The sequence below is a fragment of the Triturus cristatus genome, chromosome 4_2, assembly GCF_964204655.1.
Source record: "Triturus cristatus chromosome 4_2, aTriCri1.1, whole genome shotgun sequence".
Taxonomy (NCBI): Eukaryota; Metazoa; Chordata; class Amphibia; order Caudata; family Salamandridae; genus Triturus; species Triturus cristatus.
Window position 1 is genome coordinate 190,259,590 of NC_140586.1, and position 13,065 is coordinate 190,272,654.

Here is a 13,065-nt window from a genome sequence, read left to right on the forward strand (position 1 = left end):
TTCCCATCCACACTGCATCCCCTCATTGGATCCGCTTGCCATATGCCATCCCTAGCTTTATCCTCCTCTATCTGATCCCTGTACTAAGTCCGGTCTCTCAACTCTTTGTAACTCATCATCATGACCCCTAAGCATGTCTTCCATGCAACACCATCCCTAAGCTCCTTGTAACACCACTGTAGGAAATTTGCCTTTTCTGCATGATCATCCTGCATTTTTTGCCTTTTGCTCGGCCCTGTATTTTGGCTGGTTCTGGACTTTTCTGCCCTTTACCCCAGTTAACCAGTGATAAAGTGCTTGTATTCTTCCTTTCCTCATAATAACATTGGGGTACTCCTAATTGGCATACTTAACTTACCTATATGTCCCTATTACTTGGTAAAAGCTGTAACCAGTGCATATAGGTTAAATACCATTAGTAGATTAAAGCACCCATTGTGCCACCCGCTACAGTGACAGTGCAATCTTCAGTGCAGGCGTAGCCTTTGTAGCTTGGCTGTGCAGTTTAAAACTGCAAATTCGACCTTACAAAAGAACTCCTTTTGACAGGTCTAAACCGTCCTTTTAAATATTTATATAAGTCCTCCCTAAGTGGACCATATTGCCCATAGGGCAGGGTGCATTGCTTTAAAAGTAGGACATGTAAACGTTTAATGTTACACGTCATTACAGTAAAAATGCACCAAAAGCTATTTTCACTGTAGCAAGGCTGACTGCTCTATAGGAAAACATTCAGATGCAATATTTTAGACTAATACTATATGTTAGGATTGGGCTATCTAGATAAATAATTAAAAAACTAGTTTTAATAGTTATTAATATTTAATTCAATTGTGAAGTTGAATTTTGACTAAATATTACAGAAAAGTAACTTTTAGACAGTTACCCTTTCCCTGCCTGAAGTTGCTGGAGACTATTCTGCATTTTGTCCTCCTACTTCTGCCAGCCAGTAATTAGCATTTGAATAGGTGTGAAATGTCTCCCAGAAGCAAACAATAGGCTGACCTGAATGGGTAGAGATGGCCTGACAGAATATGCAGAGTGTGGCTGTGAGTATCCTTTTTGGACATTAAAGTGTCACATCAAGCTTCTAGCTCAAATCCTGCTTGACAGGTCTGCTGGGGTTTTTCACATGACACTAGGTGAGCACCTCAAAGAGGCCTTCCCTGTCTCAGGCACATCATACTTAACACTTGAGCGGGTCCTCTTTTTGTTCCACCAGCCAAGAAAGCTTCAATCACAGTGGGCCTCTTTTTGACATTACAGAGTCAAAGCCTGTTTGACAGGTTTACTTGGGGGACCTTTCAGAGGCGAGAAACAGGAGGCAAAACAACTGTTGTGTATCACTGTCAAGTTGCTGAAAACCCAGCTTTTGTTTTAGCAGATTTATGTCTCTGAGGGTCTTGTAGGTACATGACCTGCCTCAAACTGGACTTTAGTGTTAGATGTGGCAGGACACAAGGATTACCATAGTAATGAAACTGCATTTACATAGAACTTAATACCCTTGACCCCTTCCCCAACACACAGAACCAGCCCTATAACTCCAAGTTAGTGTGACCAAAGACTTTTGCTATCTTGAAAATGCCCAAAGTAAGGAGAGTTAGGCCCAGGAACCATTACCCTATTGGATAGGGCATGTGCACTGGCCATTCCCACCCACTAGCGTGTGCCAGGCATAAATGAGGAATCTCCGGGCACCCACTTCAGAATACTATGGGACTTGTGGAAGATCAAAAGAGGACTGAACCCTCAACATGAGGCATGTGAAGAGCCTATAAGACTAGACCTGCTCTCCCTCTTTTACGCAGGACAAAGAAGTGGACTCCAAGTGTCATAAGGATGGCCTCCTGTTCAAGCTACAGAGATACAACAATCTACAAGAGGCTTTTCCTGCAACTGCCCAGCTGATCAGTGGAAACTGGGCCTGGACTGGATCTGCCTGACACCCTGTGAGTCCTTTAGTGCCTCCCCTGAATTCCTGTTTTTTTTAAAGTGTACTCCTGTGGTGTATTGGCAATTAAAGGACTAAAGTCATAAGGTTAAACCTTTTGACCAGGACAATCGTGGTTGGTGGATGAGACCTACACTCCCTTACAGTCAATGTCAAATATTGCCTAGGTCCCGATCTACAGCGACCACTGACTACTATTGGCACTTTGTGCTTCTTGCTGCTATTTTTACTAAACCTTTAAAGAGTTATGTCTCTTGTCCCCTTATTGGATTTTGTCATTTCTCTATCATTTTGCTTATTACATTTACTCTCTTTTTCTAATCTGTTTAGGAATTTCTATTGCTTAACATATCGACTATATTACTTTTTTATTACTACATAAACACTTCTCACATTGCCTCTAAGTTAAACCTGTCTGCTCAGAACCTTAGCTACCAGGGGGGGTTGGCCTCATGATTATTTAGTGACTTTAGTGGTTCACGTTGACAACAATTGTAATTATTACTTTAGGTGGGTATCTATCCCATAGCTATACCCCTCCCCCAGCTTCCTAATCCCCTCCCCACATAACCACCATCAGTTATCTCTTCCCTGTATTAACCCTCGAGCAGCTCTCTGCATCCGAACTCAATTTTCCTTGCTGAGCCAAACGTCCTCTTTCAGCTCCCTGAGGCCTCTCAATATACCTCCTCAGCACCTCTTCCCGGTGTCCTCTCCTGTAATAAATTCCCTGAATGCCTCTTTCTTTAGCCCTTCCATGCATCTCTCTCTATATCCCAACCCTTCCTCTGCGCTGCTCTGTGACTTTACTCACTACCCCAGGCCACCAAATCCCAATCATATTTCCTCCCTCAGTATCCCTTCTTTGGATCCCTTGCCTCTTTTCCCCCTTCGTCAGCTCCCTGTATTCCGCCGTATATATACCTCATCCACAGCCACCCCCTCTCCACGGCCCCTGGTTATGTCTTTCTTTTTGCTGCCTATACACCACTCCATTTGCCTTTCCCGGCCATAACTCTTCTTTTAGCTATCTCTCCCTCCCTCTCCCAATATGCCCTCTATTGCTGTATGCACCTTCCATCAGCTTCCTCAATCTAAGAGTAGCAGTTGGCATCACATCACCAATCCAGTCCTGGGATTTCGAACTACCAACAACTGTAATCGGATAGTTTAGTCCAATTTGATTTAAATTACAGAAATCAGGACTACAACTAACAGAATGCATTTCGCTGTTAACTAAAATCTGTTGCCCTCTCCCTAAGCGATTTTAGCACCCTTCCCTCAGCTACCTGTAGCCACACTCTGCACCCCATGTCACAGCTCCTTATATCGCATCATGGTACAGCACAATATTCTACCCCATATGTAATGTAGTTTGTTCGGATTGTTTTACATTCTGAAATCGCATGCTATCTCAAAAAGCCTCCTCTATATTTCTTAAACTGTTGATGGAAAATTGAACTGGGCTTAAAATTGTGATTATCCTCTCTCCTTCTGCTCTTTCTAATGATCCTCTCTTTACTCTCCATCCTGTGCATATCTTGTTGTCTCTGAGTGTAGCTTGCTCGATGTTGCATATCTGTCTGCATACTATTATATTGCAGCAAATTGCCCACACTGCAACTCATATATCAGAACCTCTTTCTTTGAAATCAAATTACTTGAACCTAACAATACCTAATCAATCCTCACTTATCTATTGTTGCCAGGAACTATTTGTATAAACTCTCATACACTTTTCAACACCTCAAAAGTAATTAGACGCTTTGTCTGGGGTAGTAAAAGCGATACATAAAATGCAATTCTAATGACAGTACTTCGACTAACGATTACGTCTATGCATATTAATTTACTCTTTTCAACACCTCAAACGGACTTCAACGCTTTGTCAGGGGTAGAAAAAGCGCTACATAAATGCAATTATAATTACAGTACTTCGACTAACGACTGCGTCTAAGCCTGTTAATTTACTCTGCCACACACAATTGGAGTAAATGCACAGAATGGTTTCATTGAAGGCAAAAACACTAACCCCAATAAATAACCAATAACCACTGGATTTTGAAATGGGGGGGGGGGGTGGAGACGGGGGTTCCCAACAGTTGAAGCGGTACTGATTTTGTCTGACTGTGTCTCAGTCCTATATTGTATTATGTTATTTGTCATTATGTATTTATTTGTTTGCTATATTTGCAATAAAAAGATCTCTAAAAACACATAACCACTGGATTTCCCACTAACCTAACCTTGTATTCCGGAGTAGCGTGTTATCTGCTGAAAACGCTCGGTATTTCCTATCCTAGCCAACTCTACTTCCCAGCATCTTCAAACACGCAGCTACGGTTGTAGAATCCATCTCGTGTTTTCCACCTCAACGGGTCAGCGCATGCGCAGAGCGAGCAGGCACAGCCGGGAGAGCGCGCAGGCGCACTACGAGCACTGACCGAGACAGTGCAGCGGCACGGACCGGGTACCTCTTCTCCATGGGACTAGTACCAGGGACCCGGAGTGGGATCTCGCACCTCAGGTACGGACCCAGAGAGGTTCTCTAACTGCCTGCTTCTTCTCAGCCAGAGCACCTGTGTCGCGAAGGCCGGCGGGGCTCGGAGTGCTGGCAGTGAGCTCCGAGTGTCGTTGGAGGAGGGCGGTTGTGCTAATGGTGCACTTCTGTTCTGGCGCTAACAACTGTGTTCCCGAACTCTTTTGAGTTATTTCCCGGTACTGTACTAACTTGCTGTATCTATATCCTGGTTTTGGCAGTAACTCCATTGCGTTTTTTTTGGCTCTGTCGTCTGCCCTAGTTTTACTCTAGGTAGCTCTGTTCTCGCTTCTTCGTTCTAACCCTGTTGCACACCTGTCTTTATTCTGTTCTGCCTCAGTTGTACTCTGCTTTTGTTCCATTATCGCTCAGTCGAGATTCTGATGTAGCTGTGTTTTGGTTCAGCTCTTTGCTGCCTGTATTCAGTTTCTGTTCTGGCTATCTTCTGGGTCTACTCTGCCTCTATTTTCCCTGCGCTCTGTGTCACTGATCCCTTTAGTCCCACTTAGACTAAACACCAGCCGTGACTCCCAGATCTAGGCAGCAGTTAAAGTAGTAGAGCGGCAGGCAGAGCTCGGGGGTTGGGGCTGTGTGAGTTATATACAGAGCTGAGCGTAAAGTGACAGACGCCAGTTTTGTAAATCTGCCAAGTTCAATTTATGTTCACATCAGACAACGCGTGAAGGAAAGCAGCCCAGAGCCTCACGTGCTACGACGTCAGATATGCTCTCACACTACCAGAGTAGAGGGAAGGTGGGCCTGGCATCCTGCTGAGGGAGGGTGCTGTGCTTGGCGGTCCCTGTGTACTACCGGGATAGGCGTACTTGCTGTACCCCCCTTCCACGCGTCACTGTCGGTACAAAATGGATTTAGCCGAAGAAATGCCCTTTGTTGTACGTACTGTTTATGCGGTGTAATACAGTAAGACTTATTTTACTAATGGCCCTTTTGTCTGATTGTAGTTCATCAAATAGTAGAACATACACAAACCATGATATTTGTGGTTCCAGCCCTGAGATACAAAAGCACACAAATAGGCCCCTCGAAAGTCTTTGTGTGAGCAGCACAACGAAGCCCCTCTGGCTTCACCTACAGATCTTTTCAAAGGGACTATTGTCTCTTTTTTTATTCTAATACTAGAATTATTTTTTGAAAAAAATGAACCTTTTATTGTTATAGTGTGGAAAATCTAGTTCCTGACAACTTATTGGTGACCGATATTCGTGTAGGCCAAACATTGTAGTGCCATGCTAGTGATCTCAGGATCCCCTATGTCAACCGTAACCCCTCAATACGTATATATCTAAGATAATCAAGTTTTATTCAGCATGTATGTGATAGCAACATTAAAACCATAAATATGGGCACTAATATAACTGTCATATCAGTGATGTGACAATCATTCAACTTTTGGGTGACGATAAACAGACCACAGGCCCTATGATGCCACAGAAGTTTCTTTGTTCACCCAGACAAGGAGTTCTGAGGTGCTCATTTTACATGATTTTGTATCTCAAATATCCTGGTCTGTGATTGTAGGAGAGTAGGGTCTGCTATCCTATGGTCACCCCAAATTTTTGCTTTTTGCTTCACTGGTTTTTGACATATTGAGGCTGTGGGCCTGCCAATCAGACCCCCAGCCTGCTGTTCTCTCTACTAAATTAAAACTATGCACCCTAGGTGCATAACCAATTGGAAGTGGATCACCCTGTCAGCCCCTGTACCAGTGTACACTAGGTACCCAGGGCATTGGTGTACCCAAGGCCTGCCAGGGGCTGAAGCATGTATTATGCCACCCCAGGCTTGGCCTAACAATTTGACACAACTGGCTGATCACTCAGCTGGGGTAAGTTGGTGTAATCACCTCTTACTTAGGTGTAGTATACCTATACCTAACCTTAAAAGGGACACCTGGTAACCTATAAGTCACTCCTATGGCAGGCCTTAACAATCCTGAAGGCAGAGTGCTTGGTTCCATGTGAGATGGTGCTCTGGCATGAGCTGAGCCTGTCTGCAGTGGTCGGAACAACTTCCTTCTACTGTTTCCAGATATCGTCATACCATATACTCTTAAGTGCATTATGAACCTCGCGGTTAAATGCTATCTTTGGTTTGGCTTTATCAAAACATGTCGAGTAAGGTGTCATACGAATTGGAATACTAACCCCTCGCCAATTCTGGCGACGGGGTTAGCATTCCACCCTTCTAGAGGGACACGACATGTACAGTACCTGAAACCCGGGTAAAATCAGACATAGCCTCAGCTCCACAAAATGGATGCTGCCACCACAGACACAAGTCTGCCCTCCTGCTGCTGGTAGTCCTTCCAGCTTGGGAGGTGTGGACAAAGGGTTTCCTGCCAGGGGAGGTGCGTGCACCACCCCAGACAGGATTTTGTGTATTGGTCAGGTAGGGCTTGAAAGAAACCAGACATGCCTGTGGCTCACAAGGAGCCTCGGTGCATATGCCAGTTCAATCCGGTCCTGGGGCACACCAGTCCCGGGCCTGGGGCGAGCTGGACAAAGGATTGGGGTGTAACCACCCCCCTTCCTGGTCCCACCCTTAGGGAGGGACCTAGCAGGTAGTCCGGCCCCTAGAATCCGCTTAAAGGTAGGAGCTGTGTCCTAAGACTTCAGACATCCTGGAATCAACTTGAAACTAAGAAGAAGACGGGAACTTCGACATTCTGCTGCACAGAAGACTGAAGGAAATCTCCCCTGTGGTCAGGGAGTGACCACCTTGCTAACGCAAGCACCATCCAGCGAATCAACGTCTGCTTTGCCGCCGCCTCCCGCCGGAGCCCGAGCCCAGAGACTGACAAGACCTGGACCTCCAGACCTCTCACCGCCCGATCCACAGTCCCTGAAAAGAGGAGACCCGTGGAGGCACCGAGACACGTGGAGCCAGCCATCTTGAAACGACCACGACAAGCTGACAAGTGCAACAACCGAGGCTCCCTCCAAGTTGTGCTTTGGGATCTGAGAAGCCCAACCCTCGAGCAGCATCTGCACCAAAGGTGAGCCCTCCAGCATCTCCACGATCTGCGTGGGGCCCTTCTGCATTTTGCCACTCGACGCGCCTAACCGGTTGCTGGCCCGCTGGCTAGTAGCCATCTTGGCGACGAACTTCACGAAATACACCGCTGGTCTGGTTGCTCCAGACTGGCCCTTGCTCCCCTCCAAAGGAGCAGTCCCTCTGACCTTGCTGGTCAGAACCATCAGCTTATTTCATCTCCTACAACAATTGCTTTTGCCAAGGCTTGTTTGCTTCGATCAAGTCGCCGACACCGCCGACAGCGAGAGCCTGCGTGGGACAGCTCGTGAACCGACTCCTGGACGTCGTCGACCTCCAGGGACCACGTGGCTGCAGAGACAAGCTACACCTTTCTTCCTGTTTGCACCCGACATTGCCTGGTACCCACCTGGTGCCACGCTGGTCACTGGCTAGTGACTGTGAACACTGTCCCCTCTGCTTACAGGTCTTCAACATCTCCGATCCACTCTTGGATCCACCGCATCTCTCCCGGACCGACCGCCTGCAGCATCTTTGTCCACAGGCTCCACGGAACAGATAGAAGAAACTCGACGCACTTCGAGGCCTATGCACCCGCTTCCTGTGGGTGAGGTAAAGCTGGCACTCCGGTGCCCAAGTGTAGTATTACATCTCTAGTGCCTGTGTTCCAAATCTTGAGTTCCTAGTCCATCCGGAAGATCCTCTTTGCAGTAACTTTGTACTTTTTACGCACCCATTGAAACCTATGGGAGCACGCGTGTGACTATTTGCTCTGCACACGCCACCCGTGGACCTCCTGGTCACTAACTGAAGTTAGCTCCTTGTAGGCCCAGCGATTCTAGAGGCCCTAGGCCTTTTCCCTTTTCTGTTCGTGGTACTTATACCACTATTTTAGTATATGGTTTGAGTGGCCACCAGGGCCTATCCATATAAAGTGCAACTTCTGTGTATTCTACTGTAATCTTGTTTGACGATTTGTGCTCCTGTGCTCATAAAGAGACTAGGGGTTACTTTGAGGAATAAATACATATATATTTTGAATATATATCTGTGTGGTGTCCTTTCATTGGTATAAAAGGGGGTTGCATTTGGTAAAACAGCTGGCTTAACACGCTTCACGAGTTTAGCCTCAAAGACTGCTTAGCCTACGCTACCACTAGGGCAGCTAGTCCGAAAAGGTTGACTTACAACCACACCATAAGGGTTGCTTGGCATGGTACAAGGTGATCACTTTAACTAGTGAGCATCATATACCAGGCCAACTTCTCACAGTGATCTTTCACCTGAAGGACCAAAATGTATGTATAAATAAAAGCCAAAAAAAGGCTGCTAGGAATATAAGATTGATTACCTGTATTATACTGTATGAACAGAGTACACATTGTGGGCCATTTATTCAACTAAATCCTTGTTTGCGGCAAAACAGTGGGACATACTGCTCAGGGTTAGCACTAAGGTGGTGTGCTAGGCTGGCTGAGCATCTCAGACCTGAGATTTATGACTTGTAAGTGGTTGTCTCAGTGCTTGTTGGGGGCAAGTCCACTGAGGTTTCCCACTTGTCGCTGGGCATACTGGCAATTTTATGCCTTCACAGTGTAGGCCACCACTATGGATCCCGTTTAGGAATAAAGTGCTCCAGTTCTCCTACAGGCCCTCTGAGTTAGGCCAGATACCCAGATGGACGCATCTTGAGCCTCAATTCCTACTAACACTTGGTTTACCATGGGCTGACACATTTATTTATTAATGCATTTTTATATTGCACAAACCTCACTCAAAGGTGTCAAAGCGATTTAATATAGAACTAGTTACATTACGTGAGGACTTCAGAGTACATGAATTACATAAAAGATCCAAACAGATAAACTCTAAATTCACATAAGAATGGTAGTAATTACATAAATCTACTATAGATACTAGTGGTTAGAGTTACATATATACAAGTTGCAAATTTACTCTAGGTTCCATTTTAATAAAAGTTGCAGCGAATAGGGTTGGACAAATATATATGACATGTTTACACAGCATGACCTTCTGGCCATTGCTGGGGCTCTTGCAGTGCTCGTTCAGCCAGGCCTTCAGGGCGTTGTTACACTCATGGGCGTTTATCTTGGGCCTGGAGAATCCCAGAGCTGATGATGTCCTCCAGGGTTGATGGGATTGCGACTTACCAGCTGGGCCCTAGCACAATGAAGTGGCCGTCAGTCCTCCTCAAAGCAGCTGTGTCGTGGCAGCAGGTCGACCCTGCCCCTTCGTCTTCCTCAGCCCTCCATTTGTGTGCCACTGCGTTCGTGGCCACACCCAAGGCCACATCACAGGATCACATGGATCATGGGGTCAGTGAAGATTGTAGTGCATGGATTACATACGCCACGCCCTTTTAATGTTGGGTAGAGGGTACAGGTGCAAGTCAGCATTGCTCACTGGAGCAAGCTGACATGCAGGAGAAATAAAAAGTATTTGTAGTCTCTTGCTGGGTACATTGAAGAGACGAAGGTTCTTTCCAGCAGTTGAACATCACTTTTACTAACATCGTGGAGGCGGCATCAATCAAAATGGAATCCTTTCAATCATCTTCAGAGATCACTACAACTGGCAAGATCTGTACGCACGCATAGTAGTAGCCCAGTGTCTGGCTTTTGTAACTCAATGGTGGCTCTGATATCACGCAGGGACAGTTAGAATTACATGTGTATTTCCTCAGTCCACCTTGTGGAAACAACACACGTTTGCGTGAACGCATGCGGTACTCACCAAATTCCTGCCTGCTCGCGGTAGGCTGCATGGGGCTCAACAGTATCAGGCTTCAAGAAGCACGTTTTATAATATGACATCTGCCTCTTCAGACCCCCTAGAAAAGACAGTCATGCAGAATATGAATACTGTATACTGTCTGGTATGGTTATAGCTCGTGTTACGTTTTTGATCAAACTTTAAAAAAAGAGTGTTTTTTTAATAATAAACGACCAAAATGACAAAAATGCAATCAGTAGAACCGTAGATATGCAGGTTTAGAGTTAGCAGTCAAAATAGCACCAAAAAGTATAAAACGCCAACTGTGGAAATTTGGTCGCACTGGACTGGGACAGTGGCAAGTTCAGGCCGACCCCAATGGAACGTTGGCTGGATACAGGGACACAGTTAGGCCAGCTGAACAAAGTACCTTAGGTCCTAGTTGTGTAGCGTTGCGAGGTTAGCGCCAAGAATGCGTCGCATTTGTTCAGAGCAGCTGTGAGGCTGCGGTAACCTTCGTCATCATCCAGGCTGCCATCAACGAGCGATGAGCGGGCCAGCGACAAGAAAGCTTTGGACAGGCTTTCCGATGCAGTTGGGTGGTCGATGCGGAGTCCTTTGCATCAAGAAAACCACCCTTGCAGCAGAGGTGATGCGTCTGTTCTGCCCTGGGTTGCACCACGGAACAAAGGAGATGTGTCGGTTCTGCTGGTTCCACAGATATGCTGGCAGAGTCTAGGTGCTGGGGTCAAGGTTGTTGGAGCCTTTGGTCCCAGAGGCTCTATTCAGAAGCCCAGTCATAGCCCTTAAATTCACTTCGGGGTCCTGGATTTCAACAGATCCGAGTCCAGTCCTTCTCACCCAGACAAGAGGGCAACCGGCAGAAGGTCTGCACAGCAGGGTAGCAGTTTCTTCAGAGGAGCAGTCCTGCAGAGTGATAGTCCTTTCAGCAGCCCAGCAGTCCTTCTGCTTGGCAGAGTATGCACAGGTCCAGAAGTGTACTGAACAGGTGGTGTCTGAGATCCAACATTTATACCTGGTGTCCTTCCTCTGGAAGGTGGGAGAAGCTTCTAGAGGTTCCCCTTTTAAGTATCCCGTCATCCTGTCTTCCTTGCCCTGGCTCTAGATTAACTAAATGGGGTATGCAACCCTTTGTGTGGATGCAGGACACAACCTATTCAAGTATAAGTAGGGCTGTGCCCAGCGCCTCGATTCCATCCTGCCAGTAATGGCCCATCCAGGCACACCTAAGCACTCTACTGTGTGTGGGACTTTTTAGGAGGAATACACAAAGCCCAACTGTCGGCCAGACCCAGTAATGTGACCCAGGGACAGGCTACAGGCACTAAATGGCTAAGCAGGAAAGTACCAACTTTCTGAAACTGGCATTTTCAAAATTATAATGTAAAATCCGACTTTACCAAAAGAGATGATTCGTCACTACAATTTCAAAGACCCCAAATATGAATTGGGTACTTGTGCCCATTTGGAAATTACAGCTTATTAAACGTATTAGGTAACTCCAATGTTATCCTTTGGGGAGAAGTGTAGACCGTGCAGTACTGAAAAAAGAATTTCAGTGTTTTTCACTACCAGGAGACTTAGAACTTAAAATGCCATGTCCAACTTTTTAATTTAGTCCCCCCCCCCACCCCACCCCTCTGTGCTGTTCTGAGCTTACCCTAGGGGTGACCTATATGCATTAAAAAGGAAGATTTAAGCCTGGCAATTTTTTTTTGCCAAGTTGAAATGGCAGTTTAAAAACTGCACACACCTGCTTGTAGGCCTGAGACATGTTTAAAGGTCTACTTAGTTGCATGGCACAATAAGTGGTGTTGCGGGCCCACTTGTAGCACTTAATTTACAGGCCGTGGTGCATGTAGTACATCCTTACTAGGGGTTTATAAGTAAATTAAATATGGCAATTGGGTATAAGCAAATTGTACAATGTTTTAAGGAGTGAGCTCATGCACTTTAGCACTGGTTAGCCGTGGTAAAGTGCACAGTCCTAAGGCCTTCAAAAACAACATCAGTAAAAATGGAGGAGGAGGGCAAAAAGCTCAGGGATGACCCTGCAGAAAGGGCCAAGTTCAACAGCTACATTACCACAAAACAGAGACAAATATTAAGGCTGTATAAATATACAGGAACATTTCTCAATGTTTTCTAGCTGGAGTATCTGTTTACTTAGTAGAACTTTATCATTTACTTTCTCCCTTTTTTCCCCAAACATGTAATTTACATTCCCATGTGAGCCCTAGACCAATCAAAAACACCTACCACGTATCTGGCCGCTTGTGGGTTTTGCAGGGATGTGGAATTCCTATAGCCCGACTCTCAGGACATATTGTTTGGGGTCAAGGGCAACAAGTTTTCATGAGTATTTTGTCCTTGGGACAAGTAGGCCCGACCCTCTGCAGCACCCTTCGGCAGATAAGGTAATATATTTGTCCATATGTTAATGTTGTTCAAACTTGTATTTATGGTTCATTAATTGAAAGCTTTTATTATTAGAGTGAGTGCTCCAAGTAAATGTTGTAAGCTCTGACTGCAGTACTGACGGTGGTTCCAGTATAAAAATGTGTACACACATGTTCAAAGTTTAGCAATATGAGGCTTAGTATAATGCTCCCAGAATGCTCTCTGATTTGATGCAAATATTTGCAGAAGCTTGAAAGCAAGATTGATGATTCTTTGGTTTCAAAATAAAATGTTTATAAAACAATGAAAGCAGGAAAACACTGTTTGCTAAACTACTGTAAAATTTCAGGTACCTTTTCTTTGCAGCATCATTTAGTAACATGTGTTGATCCATGCTAGTATTTCC

The 13,065-nt window shown here is 45.5% G+C and overlaps 1 protein-coding gene across 3 annotated transcripts in view; it reads left to right on the top strand.

The window, feature by feature from the left end:
• LOC146833341 (CCAAT/enhancer-binding protein gamma-like) overlaps positions 1 to 13,065 on the top strand; it is a 162,553-nt gene that overhangs the window by 116,533 nt on the left and 32,955 nt on the right. Inside the window, exon 1 of one of the 3 annotated variants that reach the window (XM_085601097.1) lies at positions 4,296 to 4,481. The exons of 1 other annotated variant lie outside the window; for it this stretch is intronic. The gene's annotated coding sequence lies outside the window, so the exon portion shown is untranslated. One more of the 3 variants, XM_085601098.1, reaches the window with a different exon arrangement.